Consider the following 27534-nt stretch of genomic DNA (forward strand, 5'->3'; position numbering starts at 1 on the left):
GATGTTAAAATTGAATGTAAACGTACGACTACTGCCCCACGGCATTGGATAGACTTTTAAAAATTAGCCCGGCTTTAATTCATAAAATGTTTTATATTTATGTATTTTCGCAAATTTTTACCTTTTTAGCGCTCCAACGATAAGCGCAGCTCTCCCGCCAGCCATATTGTCTAATTGATTGACAGATGATGATTCTTAAAAAAACTAATCCTTGTTTCCCCCTGGGCCGCTGAATGCCCCAGGGGGGGAAACAAGGATTAGTTATTATATGGATCGTCATCTGTCAATCAATTAGACAATATGACTTATCGTTGGAGCGCTACAATGGTAAAAATTTGTGAAAATAATGATTCTTAAAAAAACTAATCCTTGTTTCCCCCTGGGCCGCTGAATGCCCCAGGGGGGGGAACAAGGATTAGTTATTATATGGATCGTCATCTGTCAATCAATTAGACAATATGACTTATCGTTGGAGCGCTACAATGGTAAAAATTTGTGAAAATACATAAATATAAAACATTTTATGAATTAAACCCGGGCTTATTTTAAAAAGTCTATTCAATGCCTTGGGGCGGTAGTCATACGTTTGCATTCACTTTAACTTGTTTTAAGACATGGCTGGTATGTTATTCTATGGCAGAACAACAGAAATGTCATTATAAAGTGTTTACTGTTCCTATAAATGCAGTTCCAACAGAAATCACTGATTTTCCTGCCTTTTAATTAATGATTATCACCACCTCACTATATATATATATATATATATATATATATATATATATATATATATATATATATAATACACAAGTATATACACATATTTATATACATATATACAGGCGTACCTCGTTTTATTGTACTTCGCTTTATTGTGCTTCACAGATATTGCTCTTTTTACAAATCATTATTGCTGTGACAGAATATTAAGATGAATTTGCTTAGATAAAGATGTAAAAATAAAGCAATCACAAGAAACAAATGGTTTACAAATACAGACCACTCTGCCTCCTATTACTACACTTGCATGGCTGTCATCTGAGTTTGCAAAAACAGCAGAAAACTTCTTCTTAATTCATCTGAATGTATCTAATCTGAAAAGTATCCCAAAGATAATTTATGTCTAATAGAATCCAGCTGACTATTTGTCTTTGTCAGGTATAATACAAAACAACTAAACTAAATGTGATTGCAACAATTTAACAAACTAATTTATACATTTAAAAAATAAACAGATACCACAAAATGTATTGTAAAATGTCACTCTTTTACCACTTGATCTAGAGTCACACATGAATTGAATTATTTTAACAAACAGATTTTCAGATAGCTCATCTATCATTATGTTCTGTAACTAAAACTGTTACATAAAAGATCTTGACAGAGACCTAAGTCTTTTAAAAGAACATAAAAGTGCAAAAAAGAAATTGTTGTAATATTTACTACTGGGGGCTAGCTGAACTTATTTTGTAAGCCAATGACAAACGGCATATGTGAGCAGCCACCAATCACCTGCTAGCTTCCAGTAGTGAATTGTTCCTAATGAGGATATGTGCATATGGTTTCAACAAATACTAAGGGAATAACGTAAATTTGATAACATAAGTTAATTTAGAAGTGTCTTAAAATGACACAGTAAATATTAATTTTGAAAATGTTATTTTATGTCCCTTTAATTTATGTTGATACAAGAGACATAACTAATAATGTTAAATACCACAATTATTAAAATAAATTAGATTGAAACCAAGTCAGTTGCTACAAATACAGCACAACACAATCAATCCAGCAGAACAAATTAAATTATTTTCAACAAATTACTTTTTCAGTAGAATTAAAGGGACATTAAACCTAAAACATTTCTTTCATGATTTAGATAGAGAATACAATTTTAACCAACATTCTAATTTGCGTCTATTATCTAATATGCTTTATTCTTTAGATATCTTTTGTTAAAGAAATAGCAATGCACATGGGTGAGCCAATCACACGAGTCATCTATGTGCAACCACCAATCAGCAGCTACTGTGCCTATTTAGATATGTTTTTCAGCAAAGAATATCAAGATAATTAAAGGGACAGTATACACTCATTTTCATATAACTGCATGTAATAGACACTACTATAAAGAATAAAATGCACAGATACTGATATAAAAATCCAGTATAAAATGGTTTAAAAACGTACTTAGAAGCTTTCAGTTTAGCTCTGTTGAAAAGGCAGTTGGAAAGCCCACTGCAAGTGGGAAATAAGACACTCCCCCCCTCCCCCTTCTTTTGCATATGAAAAGACCCTTTACACAAACAGGAGCAAGCTGGATAAGGTAGCTGACGGTATTCAAAGTAAACTTTGTGGCTTGGTTAGGAGTCTGAAAATCAGAGCAATGTTATTTAAAAATAAGCAAAATTATAATTTAAAAAAAAACAAAAAAACTTTATGGGCTTTATAAATAGATCATCTACAAAACATTTATGCAAAGAAAAAATGAGTGTATAATGGCTCTTTAAGCAAATTAGATAATAGAAGTAAATTAGAAAGTTGTTTAAAATGGCATGCTCTTTCTAAATCATGAAAGAAAAAATTTGGGTTTCACGTCCCTTTAATAATACACTGCTGGGCAAATACAGGAGGATAGCTAAGCTAAACAGATCTGTACATAAACTGTTGCATATTAAGTATCAATGAAAGTGGATTCAAAAGGATTCAGTGCTTGAGTGCATTTTTTTACTACAATTTGATTCTATTTGGGTTAACTTATGCATGTATGTTTATGCTTATTCAATTTTTTTTTGACAGAATGGTTAATGAAGGTGCCTTGCACTACAATTGTAAACCAAGTGAAGGTGTGTATTTTTACCCAGATTCCTCAGCTCCGGTGTAACACGGGTATCTCAGGTTTTCGGTGGGATGTACAGAAGGCCTATACATTTATGTGCTGTGTATCATTATACTAACACTAGAGGTGATTTTTAGCCTCATCTTTTAGCATAACTTGAGATTAATTTGTGTGCCTGTTAATATTAGCAAACATTATCCATTAAAATTTGTGAAAGGCTGTTTACCTTACATTCAAACAGATATTGTATGGCTTTTTAACCATTAGCTTGTAACTTTGGTTTTGCAACAATGGATATAACATCACCAGGATGCTATCAAAGATAACTAGAATGGTAGTGGAAGACATCTTAAGGGTTATCCTGCCTGACTGAAATGTGAAGCTGTGCAGTGGGTGAGTTTGCAACAATTGTTGCAATGTGTGGGGTGGGGACTCTCACCTGTTATAAAAGTGCATGGATGCTGGAACACTTCCTCTTTCTTGTCTGCAACTGCTGGAGAAAGGTTTTTTCTGCTGGCTTTTTCTTGCAAGATGGTGCGGCCTAGGCGTCAGTCGGTTCCTCCAAAGTGGATGAGGGAGTCTTCGCCAGTGTCACGGCGAGTATCTGTGAGGGGGAGAGGTGGTAGTTTAGGCAGTGAGAAAGTAGCCCCTAGTCCTTCTCATGGGGTAGGCCTCACCCCTTCCCTGGATTCAGGGGAGCCCTCTGGAGTGTCTTCCTCCCCTTCCCTTTTCCCTGTGTCCCAGGGGGAGGGTGTGGCAGATTCGGGGTTGGTTTCTGGGGGCGGCGGAGTGGATGGGGGGGAGGAGGTGCCCCCGGATGGCTCGATCGGCCTCCCGGAGGTGTTTAGGGCCGGGCAGGTTACCCAGGGCGGGGGGCGGGCCGGCGGGCCTAATTTGGGGCCTGTAGCGGCGTCGGGACAAGGAGGCCTGGATCAGGGGCGCGTGGTGCAGGGCCATGGGCAATTCCGCGGGTCAGTTTTGGGGCCTGTGGGGGCGCTAGTCGCCCGGGAGCCAGAGGGCCTAAATTTGAGCAGGGGGCCTTTAGGCCTACACCACGTGGACGCGCCTGGTGGCCTAGTGGGTCCCTCCCCTACCCCGGTTGCTTTGGGCGGCGCGGATCGCGGCCCACATGGTGCCCCCTCTTTCATTGGTGCCCCTGTCCCGGAGGCGGCGCGGGTGGTGGTTGTGGCCTTGATCCAGGCCCTTTCGGCGGGAGCGGGTCCAAGCGTCGCGTCGGGTGGGGAGCAGTCCGGCATCGTTCGTGGGGGCCTGGCGGGTGTTCCAGCGGTCGGTGGTGTGGTCCAGGCTGGAGCGGCGGGCGATGCTTCCTCCTCCGGTGGAGTCTTCCGGTCGGTGGTGGGCGCGGGTGACGTCACTTCCAGTAGTCACGTCGGTAACGTCACTTCCGGGCGTCGCGCTTATGATGTCATTTCCGGTTTCGGGCCCGGCGGAGAGCAATGGACGCATGGAGGCGCAAGAGGTGAGTCGGGAGTCCGGGATCCGGGAGGGGCATCACCGGACAGGCCGCGGCGGTAAGCGGACATGGAAGGGCGGGCACTTGGCAATTGGAGACCCTCGTGGGGGCGCATAGGAGCAGGCAATTGGGTGCAGGGACTGGAGGGTTGGAGCCACATGCTGGGGCTTCTGTGGGCCTTGGAGGTTTTGACAATGGGGGGTCTGTTGGTGCGGGGCACTGGGGTGGAGGGGGGCGGGCAAATACAGCAGTGCCGGGTCTGAGTGGAAGTGTTGGACCAGGCACACGTCCTGCAGGGGGAAGTAGTCGGGTGGTTCAGGCATGAGCTTCTGGGGGGTGAGCTGCAAGGTTGGCATGAGCCTCTAGGGAGAGGACAACAAGATGTTATGGGGGAGATTTTCAGGTTGGCCTCTATTTTGGCCCAAGGGGCGCAAGCGGTGTCCTCTGGGGTGGGGGAGCCGCAGCATACAGCACTGGTCAGTGCTGGGGGTTTGGAGCCAGGTCATGCTGGTATGGTGGGTAGAGGGAGGGTGATTGGACAAGGGGCAGCAGGTGGAAAGGAAGGGGGTGGCGGGAGGGGACAGTTGGGTGTTGGGGTCACGGTGGGTGGTCAGCAAGTTAGTTCTGTAGCGGGAGGGGGTGGGGGTGGTGCCCGTTCTGCGATCCCTGGTACTCCCGGCTCTGTTTTGTTTCCACAGGTGAGCGGGGATGCTGTGGTGGCAGTTTGCCAGGAGGCTAGGCGAGAGGTGCCTCAGAGGACTGGAGGCTCTTCCCCCTATGGCGTCAGGAGCAGGTGAGATTGCATTGTGTGGGGAGCTGGGGGAGGGTGCGGGTGGGTCATCTAGTGACACTGGCTCTGAGAGCAGAGCGACGACTCCTTAGGGCCAGTGTCTAAACCTCAAAAACGGGTATTGAAGTATCTTCGTAGGTTGGTAGCTGGGCAACAGAGGCAGGAATCAAGGCTAGCTCCGGGTGGGGGAGTGCAGATTGGGGCCTCAGGGGGTGATGGTCAGCAGGTAGGGTAAGGGGCTGTGAGCTTGGCAGTGGCAGACAGGAAAGTGGCGCTGCAAGGGGATGCTTACCCCTGCAATGTACACTCATTGCATTCGCACCTTAAAGCTAAGACGATCAAGAAAATTAGAGATGGCAAATATGTGCACATTTTCGAGTTGTCGCTTGAGGACCATAAGGCCAAGGAGTGGAGCGAGGATGGCTCAGGCCCTAAAAAGGTTAAGAGACCGGAGACAATGGACGAGTGGCGCACGTGCTTTAGGGTTTTGGCGTCCTGCCTGGTGGAGGCGAAGCCTGAATTGAGGGTTGACGTGTTGAAATACATGGAAACGATTGAGTTCGTCCATAAAACGTATAAGGAAGGGGTGTGGCGGTCTTATGACGCGGACTATAGGAAGAAGATGGTGGGGAACCCTTTGCTGACCTTTGGCACAACGGATGTGCATTTATGGCAGGGCTTGGGTTCGGAGCTCTCCCCTTACCCCCCTTCAGGTGTAAGGGCGGGGGGGAGTAAGCAGATGGGAGGAGTCAAGAGAAAAGGACGGGAATGTTGGAAGTTTAACGATGGGAAGTGTGACCGAGGAGCAAACTGCTCCTTTCGACACTCTTGCCTATACTGCGGAGCTGGTCACCCGGGGACCGAATGTGCGAGACGGAAAGAGATGGGGGGCCGCTGAGCCAGCAGAGGGGCTGCTGGGGCGAAGGGCACCAACACCGTTGAAGCTGGCCGCCCTTGAGCCCTGGCTCAGGGCATACCCGGACAGGCGTGCAGGGGAGCTGCTCCTGTCCGGGCTGCGTGAGGGTTTCCTCATTCCAGTGGTAGGACCGGTGATTGGGGCACATCAGAATAGGAACCTCAAGTCGGCGTATGACTACCCTGACGTAGTGAGGGATAAACTGGGCAAAGAACTGAGTTTGGGGCGAATGGTGGGCCCCTTTCAGGAGCCCCCCATTGAGGGTTTGGTGGTTTCCCCACTGGGGGTGGTGCCGAAGAAGGAAGCAGGGAAATTCCGGTTGATTCAGCATTTATCATACCCGAAAGGTAATTCGGTCAATGACGCTATCAACCCGGAGGTTAGCTCAGTTTTTTATTAGTCGTTTGACCAAGCAATGGTTTTGGTACAACAGGCTGGGGTTGGGGCACTCTTGGCTAAGCTCGACATTGAGTCAGCTTTCCGCTTGTTGCCTATTCATCCGGCATCCTTTCGGTTGATGGGGTGTTGGTTCGAGGGTGCTTATTATGTAGATCATTGTCTCCCAATGGGTTGCTCGGTCTCATGCGCTTTTTTCGAGATGTTCAGTACATTCATGCACTGGGCTGTGTTTTCGGAAGCGCGGGGTGGGCTTATAGCCCATTACTTGGATGATTTTTTGCTGATCAGCCGAGCTGGCTCGGCTGAGTGCGCGCGGCTCATGTCGGTGATGAGAGCCCTATTTGCGCATTTTGGGGTCCCATTGGCGGAGGACAAGACCCAGGGGCCATGCACTTGCCTGACGTTTCTGGGTATCGAGATCGATACTTTAGCAAGGCAGTGCAGGTTGCCAGAGGATAAGGTGGTGCGTATGCTAGCCACGGTTTCTTCGGCCGCGGCGGCTGACCGGCTCACGATAAAAGAGTTACAGTCATTGCTGGGTCTGCTTAATTTCGCGTGCAAAGTTATCCCGATGGGCAGAGTATTCAACAGGAGGTTGGAGGGCCCTCTAAAAGGTGGCAGCGGGAGCCGCAAGTCGTGTGCGGTGTCTCCAGATATGAGGGAGGACCTGAGAATCTGGGAGTTGTTCCTGGAGGATTTCAATGGGGTCCTGTTGTGGAGGCAAGTAAGGACATCTAGCCAGGCTCTGCATCTGTTCACGGATGCGGCAGGAGCAGGGGTTACGGGCTTACTTCAACGGCGCCTGGAGTGCCGAGGAGTGGCCTGGGGCCTGGATTGAGAGGGGATGGACCAGGAACCTTACACTCCTGGAGTTGTTCCCTATTGTTGTGGCCATCGAGTTATGGGGGCGGCAATTCGCAAACCAGAATGTAATATTCTGGTGTGATAATTTGAGCGTTGTGTTTGCTATCAACAATCTTTCAGCCTCTTCCCCTATTGTGGTACGCTACCTTCATTGGGTGGTGCTGCGGTGCTTACAGCACAACATTGACTTTACGGTGCGGCATGTGCCTGGGGTCAATAATGTATTGGCAGACACGTTGTCACGAGGCCAATGGGAGGCATTCAGAAAGTTGGCACCAGGGGCAGCGAAGGTTGGTACTCCTTGTCCTTCCTTTCTTTGGCAGGTGGCGGAAGGGGGGACATGCTGACTTCAATGGTTCAGGCGTCGCTGGCGCCTGCTACCTAGAAGGCCTACGGCAAGTACTGGGCGGAATGGGAAGTCTTCCTCAAGGGTAAGGGCGTTCCAGTGGAATCCGGATCACCAACTTTGTTGCTTGAGTGGATGGTGTGTTTGAAGGAAGGTGGCTGCAGGAAAGGATCCATGCAAGGGAGGCTAGCTGCTTTGTCCTTTTTTGCTAAATGGAAGGGTATCCAGGACGGGACTAATGCCTTCCTGCTTAGGCAGGTAATGAAAGGTTGGGGTAGGATAGAGGCTAAGTCAGCAGATCGGCGCGAACCCATTACAATTCAACGGCTGGGGGCGTTATTGGCAGTGCTCCCGGAAGTGTGCGCAGATGAGTATGAGGTTGCTTTGTTTAGGGCGGCGTTTGCGGTTGCTTTCTTTGGGGCTTTGAGGGTAGGAGAGATAGTTAGTCCAACCAGGTCATCGGAAGGTTGTGGTATCCAAGCGCAGCATGTCAGGTTTGACATGCAAGCGCTATTGCTGTTTATCCCCAGATCCAAGACGGATCAGGAAAGGAAAGGTGTGTTGTTGTCCATACAGCGGCAGGATTGTGTGGAGTGTTGCCTCGTCCGGCTCTCCTCTGAGTTTTCGGTTAAGAGACCGGGGAGTTCAGGGCAGTTTTTCATTCATGCGGATGGGTCCAACTTGTCCAGATTTCAGTTTCGGCGGGTGTTGGAGGAAGCAGCTAAGTGGGTCGGCTTGGAGCCCAGGCTCATTGCTCCCCACTCCTTTCGCATAGGAGCAGCCACCAGCGCGGCTGCTGCTGGGGCGTCAGAGCGAGAAATTAAGAAATTGGGAAGATGGAGCTCCAAAAGGTATAAGTCATACATTAGACCCCTTAAGAGTAAAGTGTAGATAATTTGGGGAGGGGGAATGGAGCAAGTTGACGGGTGCTTAGTAATGTGGATTTTCGTTGTTTTAGGTTTAAGAACCCCTACTTGTAGAGCGTGGATAGTCGGCCACTCGTATGTCCACTGGGCGGCCATTCACGCTTTGAAGCGCCCGGGCGGCCAGCAGCTGGGATTTCGTCCAGATGCGGTTTCAATTAGATGGCTGGGAAAAAGGGGAATGTTGTGGAGTGATTTACCGGGTCGTCTGGAGGAGGCCTTCCTTCGCTGGGGGTGGCCTTCATTGATAGTGCTGCATCTGGGTGGAAAGGATGTGGGGAGTTTGCCTGTGCTGGAGTTGGTGAACATCATTCAGTCGGATGTACGATGGTTGAAAGTGCGTTTCCCGGGAGTGCGAGTGGCATGGTCAAATGTGATAGCGCGCTTGCAGTGGCGACATGTGAGAGTGCATCGTTCAGCCTACCGTATTCGGAAGAAGTTGAACAGAGATGTGGGGAGGTTGATCGTGGAGGAAGGTGGTTTTGTAATCAGGCACGATAACATCTTGGGGGACTGCAAGCGGCTGTACAGGCCGGACGGGGTTCATTTAACGGAGGAAGGCTTAGAGCTATTTTTGGCTAATTTAGCTGGCGCGTTGAGGCGGCATGTCAGTTAGCTATTCCCTAGGTGTGGCGGCAAGAGCTCCATTATGGGAGGCAGGTGTGTGGGGACTGCAAGCGGCTGTACAGGCCGGACGGGGTTCATTTAACGGAGGAAGGCTTAGAGCTATTTTTGGCTAATTTAGCTGGCGCGTTGAGGCGGCATGTCAGTTAGCTATTCCCTAGGTGTGGCGGCAAGAGCTCCATTATGGGAGGCAGGTGTGTGGTATCTCTTGTGGCGGGGTCCCGGCCGAATAATTTTTATGGTTTCCGCGAGGGTGTGGTCGAGCTAATGGGAGGGGCATGATGTTGCAAGTCGCAGCTTGTAACGCCTCTCCCCGCGGGCCTGCTGACCTAGAAACCCCTTGTGGATGATGCCAGCCTCTGAAGGGCAATGCTCGGCAGGAGCATTACGACAACCAATCCGGGCCGGTGACCTCACTACGCTTGTTGTAGATACTAAATTATGGTTAGGCTTAGGATATAGTTTAGCCTCAGATGCCGCCAACCTGTAGATATAAGCCTTAAGCTTCTCAAGTTAATAAGTTTAGAGTTTGCCTGGTTTGGTTTAATAAACGCGACCTTGCTTCACGGTCTTATACCTCCAAATATGTGTCTGTGTCTTTATTGGGTAAGGTGGGAATGAAGTCATGGCGATTTGACCCTTAAGTAGTGCGGTTTTATATTGATGTTGGTATTGTTGGTATTATTAGTATTATTAATGAACACAGAGTTTAAAGGGACAGTCTACACCAGAATTGTTATTGTTTTAAAAGATAGATAATCACTTTTTTTTACCCATTCCCTAGTTTTGCATAACCAACACAGTTATATTTATATATTTTTTACCTCTGTGATTATCTTGTATCTAAGCCTCTGCAGACTGCCCCTTTATTTCAGTTCTTTTGACAGACTTGCAGTTTAGCCAATCAGTGATGGCTCCCAGGTAACTTCACATGCACGAGCACAGTGTTATCTATATGAAAAACATGAACTAACACCCTCTAGTGGTGAAAAAACTGTTAAAATGCATTCTTAAGAGGCGGCCTTCAAGGTCTAAGAAATTAGCATATGAACCTCCTAGGTTAAGCTTTAAACTAAGAATACCAAGAGAACAAAGCAAATTTGGTGATAAAAGTAAATTGGAAAATTGTTTAAAATTACATGCCCTATCTGAATCATGAAAGGTTTTTTTGGACTAGACTGTCCCTTTAAAGCATACATGTATACACAGTTTGAGGAAGTGGTAGCAGCTCTGAAACATTGCTAACGTGCCATTTTCACACTTTTTACCATGATCCCTATGTAATAAAGATTTTCATTCAAATGGTTGGAGTGCTCTGTACACTGTTTATCTACTCATTTATTTGTACTTCATTATATTTAAGCCTAGATTTGTGGCCAAAAATAAAAACATTGTATCACATTATATTAAAGGGATGCTAAACCCAAATATTTTCTTTCATGATTCAGATAGAGCATGCAATTTTAAGCAACTTTCTAATTTACTCCTATTATCAATTTTTCTTTATTCACTTGCTATCTTTATTTTAAAAGCAGGAATGTAAAGCTTAGGAGCCGGACCATTTTTTATTCAGAACCTGGGTTATGCATGCTCATTGGTAGCTAAATGTAGCCACCAATAAGCAAGCACTATCCAGGGTCAGCTCCTAAGCAAAATAATAAAGAAAAATTGATAATAGGAGCAAATTAGAAAATTGCTTAAAAGTGCATGCTCTATCTGAATCATGAAAGAAAATATTTGGGTTTAGAATCCCTTTAATGAAATACATGTTTATGTGTAAAACAGTTTTACAAACAACATGCATTTAATGTTTTACAGATATATCAGGATATTCACATATTTATTTATACATACATACAGACAAAACAACTGTTTACTGTGTATATTACAAGAATTTTTTTCAAGTACCTTATGGTGTCTTCAGAATATTTTTTAAATGAATATATATTTTCCATTTACTGTACAATAAGCCTGCAGGGCTTCAAAATAGACAAATATTTAAGTGACATGCAGGATTATTATCCACACGCAGACATTTTTGTGAAAAAGAAAACATTTTTTGATTAGTAACTAGATCCACTTAGACAAGCAGAAATATAACCATTCCTATAAGATTTGAAGTGTTTATGTAAAGGGGATGTAGATCAAGTCTAGAATTTATGACAACAATATAAGGAACACATAGATATTTAAACATAATAATATATAAGACAATGAAATCATCCTTAGTGAAAAATATGCAAGTAAGGAAAAAAAAAATGTCCTAATGTTATTAAAAGCAAAAACATCTGCTGAAACCATAAGGAGCTGAATGGTTGAGTTCAGGAAGAGGGGAGCCAAAAGTCAGATCAGTTGGGGTTAGTGTGGGTCTTACTGTGGGAAATGGAAATTGTTGTGCTGTTTCATGACCATACCATGTGGTTTGAGGATGTAAAAGACAGCCAAAAATGGCACAGAAATATTTTTAAAAGCATAGACATATAATATGTGTTGTCAGAAATTGATGAAAAGATCACTTGATAAGTCCCCCACCCAGTGCAATCTAACCACAAATAAATGCACAGTACATCAAACTACACTCCAAAAAAATTATAAAAATCACACAAGCATAAAAGACTTTTCTTACAATAATAAAACTGCAAAATCACCATTAAAACAAACAGTACCATTTTTTGGCTTGGGGAACAGTATATACTTGTTCATCAATTACTATTGTGATAGAAATGTTATTTGCCTGTTTTATAATATAGATTTATTTGATTGGACATCAACTCTTCGTGTTTTAAAAGGTGCTGAAGACCAATCAAATGTCGGAATTTAGATAATTTGATACTTTCCAGTATGCATCTAATACGTTTGGGTGTTTCAATAACTAGTTTTGTTACATGCAGTGAAACTCGATCCTGTGATAATGGCATTTCTCATATAAGATTACATTATTACATTACAATGTTTTAAATCAGTTTAATGAAGATTTCAATAAAAATATATTTTTTTAAGAAGAATGTTTAATTGATGGAATCTTTCTAGTGCTGTCCAGTAATGTTAGTAATCTTTCATGCAATGTTATAATAAAAAAGCTATCTAGCCTTAAAAAAAGCCCCCTAAGGAAACGCTTAGACATATTTCATTCAAGCTTATCATGGTTATCTTCAGTACAACAAAGCAATTACTGTATTTGACTTTACAATTTTCCCAGAACTTGGACACAGGAATCCTCCTAACATAGATGTTACAAAGGTTGTTCCCACAGTTTGAAATAATATGCCTGGAATAAATACCACATAAAATATGTCTTACTTGGTTATGAACAAAAACAAATACTTTAATGTTTTCTTGGTTTACTGACTGAGCTAGCTAATATCATAAATAAGTTATAACTAATGTATTCATTTAAAGAATCATTGTCTATCTTTCACTGTCAAATTTAAAGGGATATAAAAGTGTTAGAAAAGAAAATCTTTTCATGTGTTGGAGCCTTTTATTATTGCACTGTTGCAGGGGTTGAATTGTATGTTCAACCCCTGCAAATATATAAAAAAATACATAGTTAACATCTGCTCCTGAGCAGTAATACATTACTGGAACCTAAGTGAACACATCAGGTGATGTAATGACAAGAGGCATACGTGTGTAGCCACCAACTGCCAGATAGCTCCAAGTATTGCTACTCCAAGTCTACATAGGTATGCTTTTCAACAAAGGATTAAAAATGAACAAAATAAATGTGATAATAGAAGTAAATTGACAAGTTACTTAATATTACATGATCTATCTTAACCATTAGAAGTTTAATTTGGAGTTTCATGTCCCTTTAAGCCTGGGGCCGCAATGCAGCCTTCGTGTCCATTTGTGTTCATTGTCTGCACTTATTACTCATAATAAGTTTCAAATGTGCCTGTAGGTGAGAACTTAGGATCCAGTGATCATCAATCTGGTTTAGTATTCATGTGTAGAAACTGTCCACCCAGACTAAAATAAAAGTTTTACGCCTAGATTACGAGTTGTGCGTTAACAGGGGTGCGTTGCTAACTTGCAGTTTATTCTCACCGCTCACTTTCCTGCAGCGCTGGTATTACGGGTTTTTATCAACCCGGCGTTAACAGGCAAGAAGTGAGCGTAGAGCAAAATTGTGCTCCATACTGCACTCCAATACCAGCGCTGCTTAAGTGAGCAGTGAGCTGGTTATACGTGCTCGTGCACAATTTCCCCATAGACATCAATGGGGAGAGCCGGCTGAGAAAAAGTCTAACACCTGCCAAAAAGCAGCATAAAACTCAGTAACACAGCCCCAATGATTCCTATGGGGAAACACATTTTATGTTTACACTTAACACCCTAACATGAACCCCGAGTCTAAACACCCTTAATCTTACACTTATTAACCCCTAATATGCCGCCCCCGACATAGCCTCCACCTACATTATACTGATTAACCCCTAATCTGCCACTCCGGACATCGCCGCCACCTACATTATACTGATTAACCCCTAATCTGCCGCCCCCGACATCGCCAACACCTACATTATACTGATTAAGCCCTAATCTGCCGCCTCCAATGTCGCCGCCACTATAATAAACATATTAACCCCTAAACCGCTGTACTCTCGCATCGCAAACACTATTTGAATATTATTAACCCCTAATCTGCCGCCCCTAACATCGCCGCCACCTACCTACATTTATTAACCCCTAATCTGGCGCCCCCAACGTTGCCGCCACTATATTATATTTATTAACCCCTAAATCTAACCCTAACCTTAACACCCCCTAACTTAAATATAATTTAAATAAATATAAATACAAATTCCTATCATTAACTAAATAATTCCGATTTAAAACTAAATGCTTACCTTTAAAATAAACCCTAAGCTAGCTACAATATAACTAATTGTTACATTGTATCTATCTTAAGGTTTATTTTTATTTTACAGGCAAGTTTGTATTTATTTTAACTAGGTAGAACATTTACTAAATTGTTATTAACTATTTAATAGCTACCTAGCTAAAATAAATACAAATTTACCTGTAAAATAAAATCTAACCTAAGTTACAATAACACCTAACACTACATTACAAATAAATTCCATACATTAAATACAATTAAATAAATTAAATAAAATTAGCTAAATTACCAAAAAAACAAACACTAAATTACAGAAAATAAAAAACTAATTACAATATATTTAAACTAATTACACCTAATCTAATAGCTCTATCAAAATAAAAAAAAGCCCACCCAAAATAAAAAAAACCTAGCCTAAACTAAACTACCAATAGCCCTTAAAAGGGTATTTTGCTGTTCCAATCAGCCAATATAATGCAAGCTCAATCCCATTGGCTGATTGGATCAGCCAATAGGATTGAAGTTCATCCAAATGCCCTTTTCAGGGCAATGGGGAGCTTAGATTTTTTTTAGTTAGGGTTTTATTTGGGGGGTTGGTTGTGTGAGTGGTGGGTTTTACTGTTGGGGGGTTGTTTGTATTTTTTTTTTTACAGGTTAAAGAGTTGATTTCTTTGGGGCAATGCCCAGCAAAAGGCCCTTTTAAGGGCTATTGGTAGTTAAGTTTAGGCTAGGTTTGTTTTATTTTGGGTGGGCTTTTTTATTTTGATAGGGCTATTAGATTAGGTGTAATTAGTTTAAAGATCTTGTAATTTGCTTTTTATTTTCTGCAATTTAGTGAGGTTTTTTTTTGGTAATTTAGCTAATTTTATTTAATTTATTTAATTGTATTTAATGTAGGGAATTTATTTAATTGTAGTGTAGTGTTAGGTGTTATTGTAACTTAGGTAAGGTTTTATTTTACAGGTAAATTTGTATTTATTTTAGCTAGGTAGTTATTAAATAGTTAATAACTATTTAGTAACTATTCTACATAGTTAAAATAAATACAAACTGCCTGTAAAATAAAAATAAACCCTAAGCTAGCTACAATGTAACTATTAGTTATATTGTAGCTAGCTTAGGGTCTATTTTATAGGTAAGTATTTAGTTTTAAATGGGAATAATTTAGGTAATGATAGGAATTTGTATTTAGATTTATTTAAATTATATTTAAGTTAGGGGGTGTTAGGGTTAGGGTTAGACTTAGGTTTAAAGGGTTAATAAATTTAGAATAGTGGCGGCGACGTTGGGGGCGACAGATTAGGGGTTAATAAGTATAATATAGGTGCGGTGGTTTAGGGGTTAATATGTTTATTATAGTGGCGGCGATGTCCAGAGCGGCAGATTAGGGGTTAATAATTTTATTTTAGTGTTTGTGATGTGGGAGGGCCTTGGTTTAGGGGTTAATAGTTAGTTTATGGGTGTTAGTGTACTTTTTAGCACTTTAGTTATGAGTTTTATGCTACAGCTTTGTAGCGTAAAACTCATAACTACTGACTTTAAAATGCGTTAGGAATCTTGTCGGTATAGGCTGTACTGCCCACTTTTTTGCCTCCCAGGAAAAACTCGTAATACCGGCGCTATGGAAGTCCCATAGAAAAAAGCCTTTACGAAATTTACGTAAGTTGATTTGCGGTGAGGCCAAAAAAGTGTGTGGTACACCTATACCTGCAAGACTCGTAATACCAGCGGGCGTAAAAAAGCAGCATTAGGACCTGTTAACGCTGCTTTTTTACCTTAACGCACAACTCTTAATCTAGCCGATAGACTTTAGGAAGACAGATTTTTCATTAATGAGAGAATACCTTAAAAACTATTTAAAAGGGAAAACTCTTATTACAGGGGTTCAAGAACAGTGTGAATTTGTGAAGGGTGCCATTTTAGATGCAACAGCACACTGTATTAGACATGTCTGTAAAAGTAAAAGAAAGAGGGAACCAATTTGGTTTTCCAAAGAAGTAGTACATGCTGTAAAGACAAAAATTACAGACACACACAATCAGATGATGATATGAAAATATGGAGACTCCAACAAAAAAAGACTAAGCAGTTAATTCTGCGCATGCAGAAGAGAAGATAGCACAGTCAGTAAAACATAGGGTCAAAACATTCTTTAGATATATCAGTGATAGAAGTAAAAATAAGGTAGGAATAGTCATATTGAAAACAGTTGATGGTAGAAGAATAGAAGGAAATAAGCAAATTGCAGACTGTCTCAATGATGAATTCTGTTCTGTTTTCACAAAAGATTGTGAAAATAGAATAGAAAATAGAATGTCTACATTAAAGGATGCTATGAAAAATAGAAACAAGCTTAACAGTAATCTTTTTACAGAGGATGAGGTTTTGTTAGCATTATCAAAAATAAATGTTAAAAAGGCAGTGGGTTCTGATAATATTCATCCAAGGGTTTTAAAAGAACTTTGACAGTGCTAACTGTCCCATTAACTGATCTGTTTAATCAGTCACTATTAACAGAAGCTGTTACAGATGATTGGAAAATAGCAAATGTAATACCTCTTCATAAAAAGGGCAGTAGGGAAGAATCTGTTAACTACAGGCCAGTTAGTTTAACTTCAGTAGTAGGGAAATTAATGGAAAGCCTCTTAAAATAAAGAATTATGACTTACATAAAGACAAACAATGTAGAGGACCAAAATCAGCATGGTTATAGTTCAGGGGGATCATGTTAGACTAATCTAATTGACTTCTTTGAATAAGTAATACAAGTATTAGACAAGGGTGGAGCAGTTGATGTAGCATATCTAGATTTCAGCAATGCATTTGACACCGTCCCACACAACAAACTAATTCACAAACTGTATCTCCTTGGTCTAGATTTAAAAATTGTGAACTGGGTGGAATGCTGGCTTAAAGTGAAAGTAAATTTGTCTGGTCTGCAACACATAGATGTATTCTATAATAATAATATATTGAGATCGCTATGTTTTGTTTTTTTATATTACTAATGTGACTTTATTATTTTATTTATATTTTTTATACCATGACCATCCTTGCGCCGCCCAACCTTTACTTCTTATCTATTGGTGCCTTTACGTATAGAGCGGTCCCACCCGCTCTATACGTAGCAGAAATGTGCGTTCACAAGCACAGAACGCATTGCGCATGCGCAAATAGTCTATCATGACTGCAATGCGCATGAGATTTTCTTCTTATCACCCGGTCTTCAGATAGAAAGCTAAGTGCATGCGCGAATCGGGAACGAGCCTCCGACATAATCCTAGGTACACTAGCTTTGCCGCATGCGCAATTGATTAGACTGTCTGATGACGTAGCTTCACGGCCACCGATCGGCCAGAAATTCAATTGGAAGGAAAAAAAACGCGACCAGGAAGTAAACTGGCTATAGAAAAACGGGCTGATTTGAAATTCGGAAAAATTGCACTTTATTTCCTGCGAAAAAGGTATTTAGATCAAACTTTAAAAAAAACGATGAATTAAACTCCTATTATTTTTAACTAAACTATGTAACTGGGTATAGCAGACCACCTAACTTTACTTTCACTTTAAGGACAGAAAACAAAGTGTCTTAGTAAATGGAGTACATTCAGCAGAGGGGGCTGTTACTAGTGGTGTTCCTTATAGGCCAGTTCTGGAGCCTGTTTTGTTTAACATATTTATATGTGATATCAGCAAAGTGCTACAGGGAAAAGTATATTTGTTTGCAGATGATACAAAATGTTGTAACAGAGTGGATGTTCCAGGGGGGTAGACAAAATGAGAAGTGATATACAACATTTGGAGGATTGGACAAATTACTTGGATCTAAAGTTTAACATAGAAAAGTGTAAAATTATGCATTTCAGGAAGAAAAATCCAAATGTTAATTACTGACTCAATGACACTTTACTGACTGTTACAAATGAGTAACAGGACTTGGGTATTATTATTTCAGATGATTTAAAATTTAGTAAACAATGTAGCACTGCAGCGAGTAAGGCCAGCAGAATGCTTGGATGTATTGGTAGAGGTATTTGCAGCAGAAATAGTAAAGTTCAACTTCTTATGCCACTTTACAGATCATTAGTTAGGCCTCATCTTGAGTATTGTGTGCAGTTCTGGAGGCCATATCTTCAGAAGGATTTTAACAAACTTGAATCTGTGCAAAGGAGGGCTACCAAAATGGTACATGGTCTAAAAAATAAAACTTTTACCAGGATAGGCTCAATGACCTAAATATGTATAGCTTAGAGGAGAGAAGGGAAAGAGGTGATATGATAGCAACTTTCAAGTATGTTAAAGGACTTAGTGAAACTGAGGCTGTGGGTATTTTACATAAAATGGAGAATTCAAGAACAAGGGGTCAAGATCTCAAGCTGAAGGGTAGTAAATACAGGAGTAATTTAAGGAAGCACTTCTTTACAGAAAGAGTGATTGATTTATGGAATAGACTTCCTCAAGAGGTAGTAATGACAAACACTGTGGGGGACTTTAAAAATGCCTAGGACAAGCATAAGGCTATTGTCAGGGAGCCAGGAATCAGACTGAGACGAGAAGTGCAAAAATAATCACACCTTTATTAATAGCAAAAATATTAAAAAGACCACAAGTCAAATAACAAGCAAGGAATCAAAACCAGAGCTGGTAGTCAGACGAGCCGAGTCAGGAGCCAAAGTGAGTAGTCAGACGAGCCAGAATCAGGAACAAGGAGAACAGCAGAGTCAGGAACAAGCCAGGGATCAGGAACCAGGAGGGACGTCAGGCAGCCAGGTAATACACAGGAGCTCTCACAAACAGGTCTGAGACAACGCAAGGGCAAAGCATACTGAACAGAGGCCCTTTAAATAATACGTGATGACATCACAAATCTGAGACTGCATCCTGTCTCACACGGATGATGTACACCAGTCTAGCCTAAAAGGAAGTGCAGGAAATGAGCAGCATCACACAGTATGCACCAGAGTCAGCAAGAGAGGTGAGTAAAATGGCTGCCAGCAGCACATGGCAAACAAAACAGGGAAAAAACCCTGACAGCTATCCTATGAACTAGATAAGTTTATACTTTTAGGTAATATCGTGCAGACTTGCTCGGCCTATGGCTCTTATCTGCCATCAATATCTATGTTTCTATGTTATTTCTCTTTTTATTTGAAACACACTATTTAGTGGCAAAACATGAGCTCTATGCAGTCCAATAGGTTTTAAATATTGGAAGATTCTCCTCTCATACTATAGCTAGTTCCTCTCATACTATAGCTAGCTCCTCTCATACTATAGCTAGCTCCTCTCATACTATAGCTAGCTCCTCTCATACTAAAGCTAGCTCCTCTCATATAGCTAGCTCCTCTCATACTATAGCTAGCTCCTCTCATACTTTAGCTAGTTCCTCTCATGCTATAGCTAGTTCCTCTTATACTATAGCTAGTTCCTCTCATACTATAGCTAGCTCCTCTCATACTATAGATAGTTCCTCTCATACTATAGCTAGCTCCTCTCATACTTTAGCTAGTTCCTCTCTTACTATAGCTAGTTCCTCTCATACTACAGCTAGTTCCTCTTATACTATAGCTAGTGAGTTCTACTTGCTGTCTACTTCCCTGCCCTCAAAGGCAACTGCAACATACTCCTGCTCATAGCTGGTTTTATAAAGTATATTTCATCTTAAAGGGACCTTAAATGGACATGAAGCCCAAACTTTTTCTTTCATGATTCATAGCATGCAAATTTAAACAATTTTCTAATTAACTTATCAAATTTTCTTTGTTCTCTCGGAATGTTTTGTTGAAAAGCAGGGACGTAACTTCAAAAGCATGCATGTGTCCTGAAGCCCTATATGGCAACAGTTATGCAGGAATGTTATACCTTAGCAAGAGCACAATATGGCCGCACTATTTCCTGCCATGCAGTGCTCCAGACACCTGCATATGTATCTCTTCAACAGAGAATATCAAAGCAAATTTGATAATAGAAGAAAATTGGAAACTTTTTAAAAATATGTTCTGTCTGAATGACAAAATATTTTTGGGGGGTTTAAATTCCCCTTAAAAGGTTAATTTTGCAATGCACTCTTGTGGCTTATTTTTGTTCAGCTTTCCTGGGTTTTAAACAATTATAGACTTTTTCCAAGTCTCCACCCCCAGATATGCTGGAACTCAGAATCCTGACCCTCCTAAAACTGCACAGTGATTGCTTTATATGTGCAGGATCTCATTTATATCTGTCCCTAATTGTCAACAGCAAAGGAGATAAGATAAACAACACTCAAGACACTTTCAAGGGACGTGTTCATGGGCTAAAAAAGCTGTGCATTTTTACTAATAACATTACAGTTTTAAATGTGTATAAATAATAAATATATATTTCACCGCAGTACTTAATTTGTGATGAATGTATAACAAGTGACTTTAGTGTCCCTATAATGTCTGTCCTGTCTTTTTGTATTTTTAAATCTTTATTGATAAATTGCTAATTAATGCTTTTATATTTAATATTTACATAATGCACCTTAAAGGGACACTGAACCCAAATGTTTTATTTTGTGATTCAGATAGAGCATGCAATTTTAATGATTGGTGGATAAATTCACCCAACAATAAACAAGTGCTTTCCATGGTCTGAACCAAAAAAATAGCTTAGATGCCTTCTTTTTCAAATAAAGAAAGCAAGAGAACGAAGAAAAATTGATAATAGGTGTAAATTAGAAAGTTGCTTAAAATTGCATGCTTTATCTGAATCACGAAAGAAAAAATTTGGGTTCAGTGTCCCTTTAAGATAACTAATTCTACATGTGCACTAACCCGACACAGAGTTAGACCTAAAGTTAGCAACCCGAAGCACGTTACACATATTTTACATTCCAATGTTTTTCACATAGAAAAAATAATAATTTTTATTAATATATATATATTTATATATATATATATATATATATATACATATATATATATGTGTATATATATATATATATATATATAAATATATATATATATATATATATATATATACATGCCTCTCAATGCAAATCTGCCCTCCATGAGTCAACCACCTGAAGGTTCTGTGAAATAGACAATCCTTAACAAGAACAGTAACCAGACAGGATTTCTTCAAAAACAGGGGTCAAATTTATTGACGTTTCGGGGAGTAAACCTCCCCTTCCTCAGAACATGTTGTTCTGAGGAAGGGGAGGTTTTCTCCCCGAAACATCAATAAATTTGACCCCTGTTTTTGAAGAAATCCTGTCTGGTTAATGTTCTTGTTGAGGATTATATATTTATTTTTATATATATATATATATATATATATATATATTTATTTATATATATATATTAGCAGAAAGAAAGAGCACTCCACTGGACTTTCAAATTGCAAAACACACTTTATACTGAACGTTTTCGGACACAACGTCCGTCCTCAGACCAGTATGTGTAACAAAACAGACTTACCCTCCACCAGAAGTACATTGCGTAAACGCTGTCGCCATGCTCTCTCAGGTTGGCCCGCCCTTCCCATGATGTCACCGCCCCGGGCAACGTGTGTGCAGCACACTAGATTAAAATAAATGTTAAATGCATTAACAAAATTGACTAAACCACAGAGCATAATATAGTTACCAGCAGACTAATATTCAAAATCATTGATTACAAATTATCAGGTCCTGAATGCTAACACGCTATTCATGGTTGTCATGGTAACAGAGTAAACATGTTAATCATCTATCAATGTAATAAACCTATGGTCTCATACAAACAAAATATCCACAACATTTTTTATATATAGTGCTACTCTAACACTTGGTGCTAAATAATAGTGAACCTTGAATATACCGTATATCCAAATGCCAACAACATACTCATAGTAGACTCCTCCCCAGAAGCATAGAGTCGTTGTCAGGCCAACACAAACACTGTCCTGTGTCAAACAGGGGAAGGACAAATTACCATATGCTGCAGGGGTAGGATCCTGAAAAACAGGACAATCTAAATACACAAATACAGTAAAATATAATCATGACTCTCAAGGAATGTAAATATCCAAATATATCTGGAAACATTACAATACATTTGCAAGAATTCAGTAGAACACCTATGCAAGCTGTATAAAAATTACAAACATTTATATATAAATAATACCTTAGCTGTCAACGTCATATTATTAATAGAATACTCCCCAGTGGCATAAGGACAATCTGGATTGGATGCAAACAAATTGCTGCAGGGGTGGATCCAATATACAGGGACAATCTAAGAACATTGTCATATTGATATCAATAAGCAGATCTAGTACAGAGTGGAATGAGATCATGGCTCTCCTGCATCATTTAAAGGGGGGGGAAATCCCCAAAACTGTATTAAAGGCCCACCAAATAGCATTGACAAAACATATGTAAAACATTTTTTACAAAATTGCTAAAAAAAATTAGAGAATTACCCCCCCAAAAAATTAAGAAAAATTAAAAAAAAAAAATTCAAAAAGGAATAAAAAAATGAAGTAATAGCAATTTAGTTCCTTATAGGAAGGCTTGCCATTCCAAATGTGTATTTAATCCTTTTGGACCGAGCGTGTCCAGGTTATATGTCTAACGTGCTACTTTTTGCAGCAAAATCCTATTGCGATCACCCCCTCTATTCAGGGGAGGAACATGATCAATAATTGTGTATTTTAAGTCTGTCACACTGTGTTTTGATTGTACAAAGTGGTAATCCACTGGTTGTTCTGAAGTCCCTTTATCAATTGCTGTCCTGATGGCAGACCTATGATTGGCCATTCGTTTCCGGAGGTCATCACAGGTCTTCCCTACATAATATAGACCACACGTACAGTGTAATAGATACACAAAGTAGGTGGTAGCACATGTAAGGCGGAACTTATGTTTGTAACATTTCCTTTTATGAGGACGAGTAAATGTCGTCCCTGTAAGCAACCCTCCACATGTGGTGCAACCTAGACAATGGTACACCCCAGGTTTCTTCATGTCTAACCAAGTTGACTTGGTGTAACAATGTACAGGGTCCGATTTTACCTCGATGCCTCATAGGGACCTTGATCTTTTACAGGATAACAGAATGATTTTGTAACTATGTACATGGGAGATAAAAGAGAGCTTGGACAAGCACTTCGGAAACATTGGGATATATTACATACAGACCCAATTTTACCTCTACAAGATATGGCACCGCCACGGATAGACTTTAAAAGATCAAGGTCCCTACAAGACATCTTGTTAAAAACGGACCTTGCACATTGTTACACCAAATCAACTTGATTAGACATGTAGAAACCTGGGGTGTACCATTGTCTAGGTTGCACCACATGTGAAGGGTTGATTACAGGGACAACATTTACTCATCCTCATAAAAGGAAATGTTACAAACAGTAAGTTCCGCTTTACGTGTACTACCACCTACATTGTGTATCTATTACACTGTACGTGTGGTCTATATTATGTAGGGAAGACCTGTAACGACCTCCGGACACGAATGGCCAATCATAGGTCTGCCATCAGGACAGCACTTGATAAAGGGACTTCAGAACAACCAGTGGCCCGCCACTTTGTACAATCAAAACACAGTGTGACAGGCTTAAAATACACAATTATTGATCATGTTCCTCCCCTGAATAGAGGGGGTGATCGCAATAGGATTTTGCTACAAAAGGAAGCACGTTGGACATATAACCTAGACACGCTGAGTCCAAAAGGATTAAATACACATTTGGAATGGCAAGCCTTCCTATAAGAAACTGAATTGCTATTACTTTGAAAAAATGTTCTTCATTTTTTTCTTCCTTTTTGAAAATACATTTTTTACATTTTTTTTTTTGGGGGGGGGGGGGGTAATTCTCTAAAAAAAATAGAAATTTTGTAAAAAAATGTTTTACATATGTTTTGACATATAATATTCTTGTCAATGCTATTTGGTGGGCCTTTAATACACTTTTGGGGATCCCCCCCTTTAAATGATGCAGGAGAGCCATGATCTCATTCCCCTATGTACTGGATCTGCTTATTGATATCAATATGACAATGTTCTTAGATTGTCCCTGTATATTGGATCCTACCCCTGCAGCAATTTGTTTTCATCCAATACGCTGGTTGCGTTTCACTGTCCAGATTATCCTTATGCCACTGGGGAGTATTCTATTAATAATATGACGTTGACAGCTAAGGTATTCTTTATATATAAATGTTTGTAATTTTTATTCAGCTTGCATAGGTGTTCTACTGAATTCTTGCCAATGTATAGTAATGTTTCCAGATATATTTGGATATTTACATTCCTTGAGAGTCATGATTATATTTTACTGTATTTGTGTATTTAGATTGTCCTCTTTTTCAGGATCCTACCCCTGCAGCATATGGTAATTTGTCTTTTTCCTGTTTGACACAGGACACTGTTTGCGTTGGCCTGACAATGACTCTATGCTTCTGGGGAGGAGTCTACTATGAGTATGTTGTTAGCATTTGGAAATACAGTATATTCAAGGTTCCCTGTTATTTAGCATCAAGTGTTAGAGTAGCACTATATATAAAAAATTGTTGTGGATATTTTGTTTGTATGAGACCATAGGTTTATTACATTGATAGACGATTAACATGTTTACTCTGTTATGACAACCATGAATAGCGTGTTAACATTCAGGACCTGATAATTTGTAATCAATGATTTTGGATATTACTCTGCTGGTAACTATATTATGCTCTGTGGTTTAGTCAATTTTGTTAATGCTCTTAACATTTATTTTAATCTAGTGTGCTACACACACGTTGCCCGGGGCGGTGACGTCATGTGAGGGGCAGGCCAACCCGGGAGAGCATGGCGGCAGCGTTTACGCAATGTACTTCTGGTGGGTAAGTCTGTTTTGTTACACATACTGGTCTGAGGATGGACGTTGTGTCCAAAAACGTTCACTATAAAGTGTGTTTTGCAATTCGAAAGTCCCGTGGAGTGCTCTTTCTTTCTGCTGCTTTATGTACATTTTTGGTGCACCCAGGGCGTCAGTTTAAAAGTCAGGAGTGCGGTCTGTTCTTTATATATATATATATATATATATATATATATATATATATATATATATATATATATATATCTGATAATGATAATGTAAATTAATATATCGATATGAATAGATAAACAGGTATAGATACATACAGAAATATATATAGACATATTTATTTTAAATAAAAATAGCTTTTTCCTGTATGTGAACAACATTGGAATGTTAAATATTAATAACTGCTGTCAGGTTAGTGCATGAGTGATAAGTGTTAGTTTTTTTCTTCTGCGCACTCCATAGAAGTCTATGGGGAGATAAAGTTAGAGCAGTCGTGATATTTGAAGTCTTTTATTTAGCATGCACCGGGTTTCACTCACGCGCAAACATTTTACTTTCAACTTTTAATCCACGTGCTAATCCACATGCACAAAATCTTTACTTCTGATGTTGTTACCACTCGAGCGAAAGCACCAAATAGAGCGTCACTTGTAATCTGGCCTTGTAATCCCTTCGTTATTTTTTTGTTTTCTTACGCTAATGAGATTTACAAACACAGCTGCTTTTAAAAACAGACTGGTGCTACTTTTCGTTATACCTCAGATGGCATTTTGACACATAATTTAAGTATCCCATTAAAGGTAAAACCATAAATAAACTGCCACCTGGAAACACTGAAGGTGCTTTTACGTGCAAAGGACCACACAAAGGGCAGCTGTGCAAATCTATAGACTATAGGAGAATTGAAATAAAGTGACACAGAGACCCATAATATTTCCACAAGGTCTAAGCACAATATCCTTTAGGCTGCAAAACACTAATACAATGGCCAGTTAGCATGAATATGCCTTACAATACAAGTGTTACATTGATTAGTGTATACCGTGTTTATGCAACCTCACTCTACCAACAGTGCTTATGTAATCTTCCTGAGCCAACCCTTTTTATGCAATCCCAACGCGGTTGGTAAAGTGAGATTGCATAAATGTGGTCAGTATAGTGAGACTGCATAAACGTGGTCAGTATAGTGAGACTGCATAAATATGGTTGGTATAATGAGACTGCATAAACGTAGTTGGTATAGTGAGATTACACAAATTTAATCAGTACAGTGACATACAGTTTGAGGATCATTAGTTTCAATGGTAGAATTTGTGGCTTTTTATAAAACACATTTTAAAGTGTGAGAACTGTTTGGTGGCCATTTGTATGCAAGATATTTATATTCTGTACTGTTAATCTTGTTTTTAAACCAAAAATACACAAAAATAAAAAACATGTTTTTTATAATAAACAAACTTTGAAAAAATGCATAATGCATATGAATTACACATCATATACACATGTACAGTAAGGTCATTATGCCCCAGTCCAAGTGGATTAAACAATCATGTTTTTTTCCTTAAAAAAACAAATACCATTGATTTCACAATCTCTAAATATATATTTTATTGTCACACTATCACAAACTGAAATACTGTACTTTCACAAATTGATTCATTATCAATACAAAATAGACCCCTGCAATTTAAAGGGGCATTCTATTATATATATTTACTCCACTTTAATGTGTTCCCTATGATCCATTTTGCAAGCTGGAGTGTATTAAATTATTTTAATTAATTTTGTCATTTGAAATAGTTGCTTTTGCCGTCTGTATCAACACCTATACTGTAAATTTCAATACTTGAGTACTGGTTATACTTAAAGTGAAGGTAAAGTTGTTCCTATCTGTAAACAGTAACAAATTCTTCCTAGTTTAAATAATAAAATCGCTAACTTTATTTTTACAATTCATTATATAATTGTAAAATAATCTTGTTCTATATTTACATACCGTTCTGTTAATAACTCCTCCCAACATCTATTTTCTGATCTTAGTGAGAGAGTGACATATAGAGCGGTCCCATCTGCTCTATACTTGTCTCAAAAGCGCGTTCAGGAGGATCCAAATGAACTGCGCATGCTCACAGCATTGACTACTAAGCAATGCGCATGCAGTAATCTGCTATCCCCCAAAAAATTCTAAACGCCTGCGCAGATCATCCCTTAGGTGGATGACGTAGTTTGACAGCCTCCTAACGGCCAGGATTTCAATAGGCAGAAAAAAATCGTGACCTGCAAATTAAAAAAAAAAATTATGACGGGTTCAATTTGCGGCTCAAAAGCAAGTAAGTTTAATGCTCTAAAACTCATTTTATACTTCAAATAAAAAAAAATTGTATAATTAGATAATGCAATCGGGCAAACTTTACCTTCACTTTAAGAACGTTTAGAAGCTATCAAGTTCCCAGTGGGGGGGAAAGAAAATCTTCGTTGATCATTGATCTCTCAAAGATCTTGCCTCAATGTGTATACAGTGAGATAGAAGATAAGGAAAAAAAATTTTTTTTTTTAAATATAGAGATAAACCCCCTCAGTTTGTCTAGGTTGTGGTTTTAATAAGCAGAGTAGGCTATTTCATAAACAAAATATAAATAAAGGCACAATTCCCCTTAGATATGAACTGCCGCTGGTATAATGTAATTGT

The 27534-nt window shown here is 39.8% G+C and overlaps 1 protein-coding gene across 1 annotated transcript in view; it reads right to left on the reverse strand.

Annotated features, from left to right (window-relative positions):
* LIX1 (limb and CNS expressed 1) overlaps nucleotides 1-27534 on the reverse strand; it is a 242414-nt gene that overhangs the window by 162830 nt on the left and 52050 nt on the right. The gene's annotated exons all lie outside the window — the stretch shown is intronic.

The sequence above is a fragment of the Bombina bombina genome, chromosome 2, assembly GCF_027579735.1.
Source record: "Bombina bombina isolate aBomBom1 chromosome 2, aBomBom1.pri, whole genome shotgun sequence".
Taxonomy (NCBI): Eukaryota; Metazoa; Chordata; class Amphibia; order Anura; family Bombinatoridae; genus Bombina; species Bombina bombina.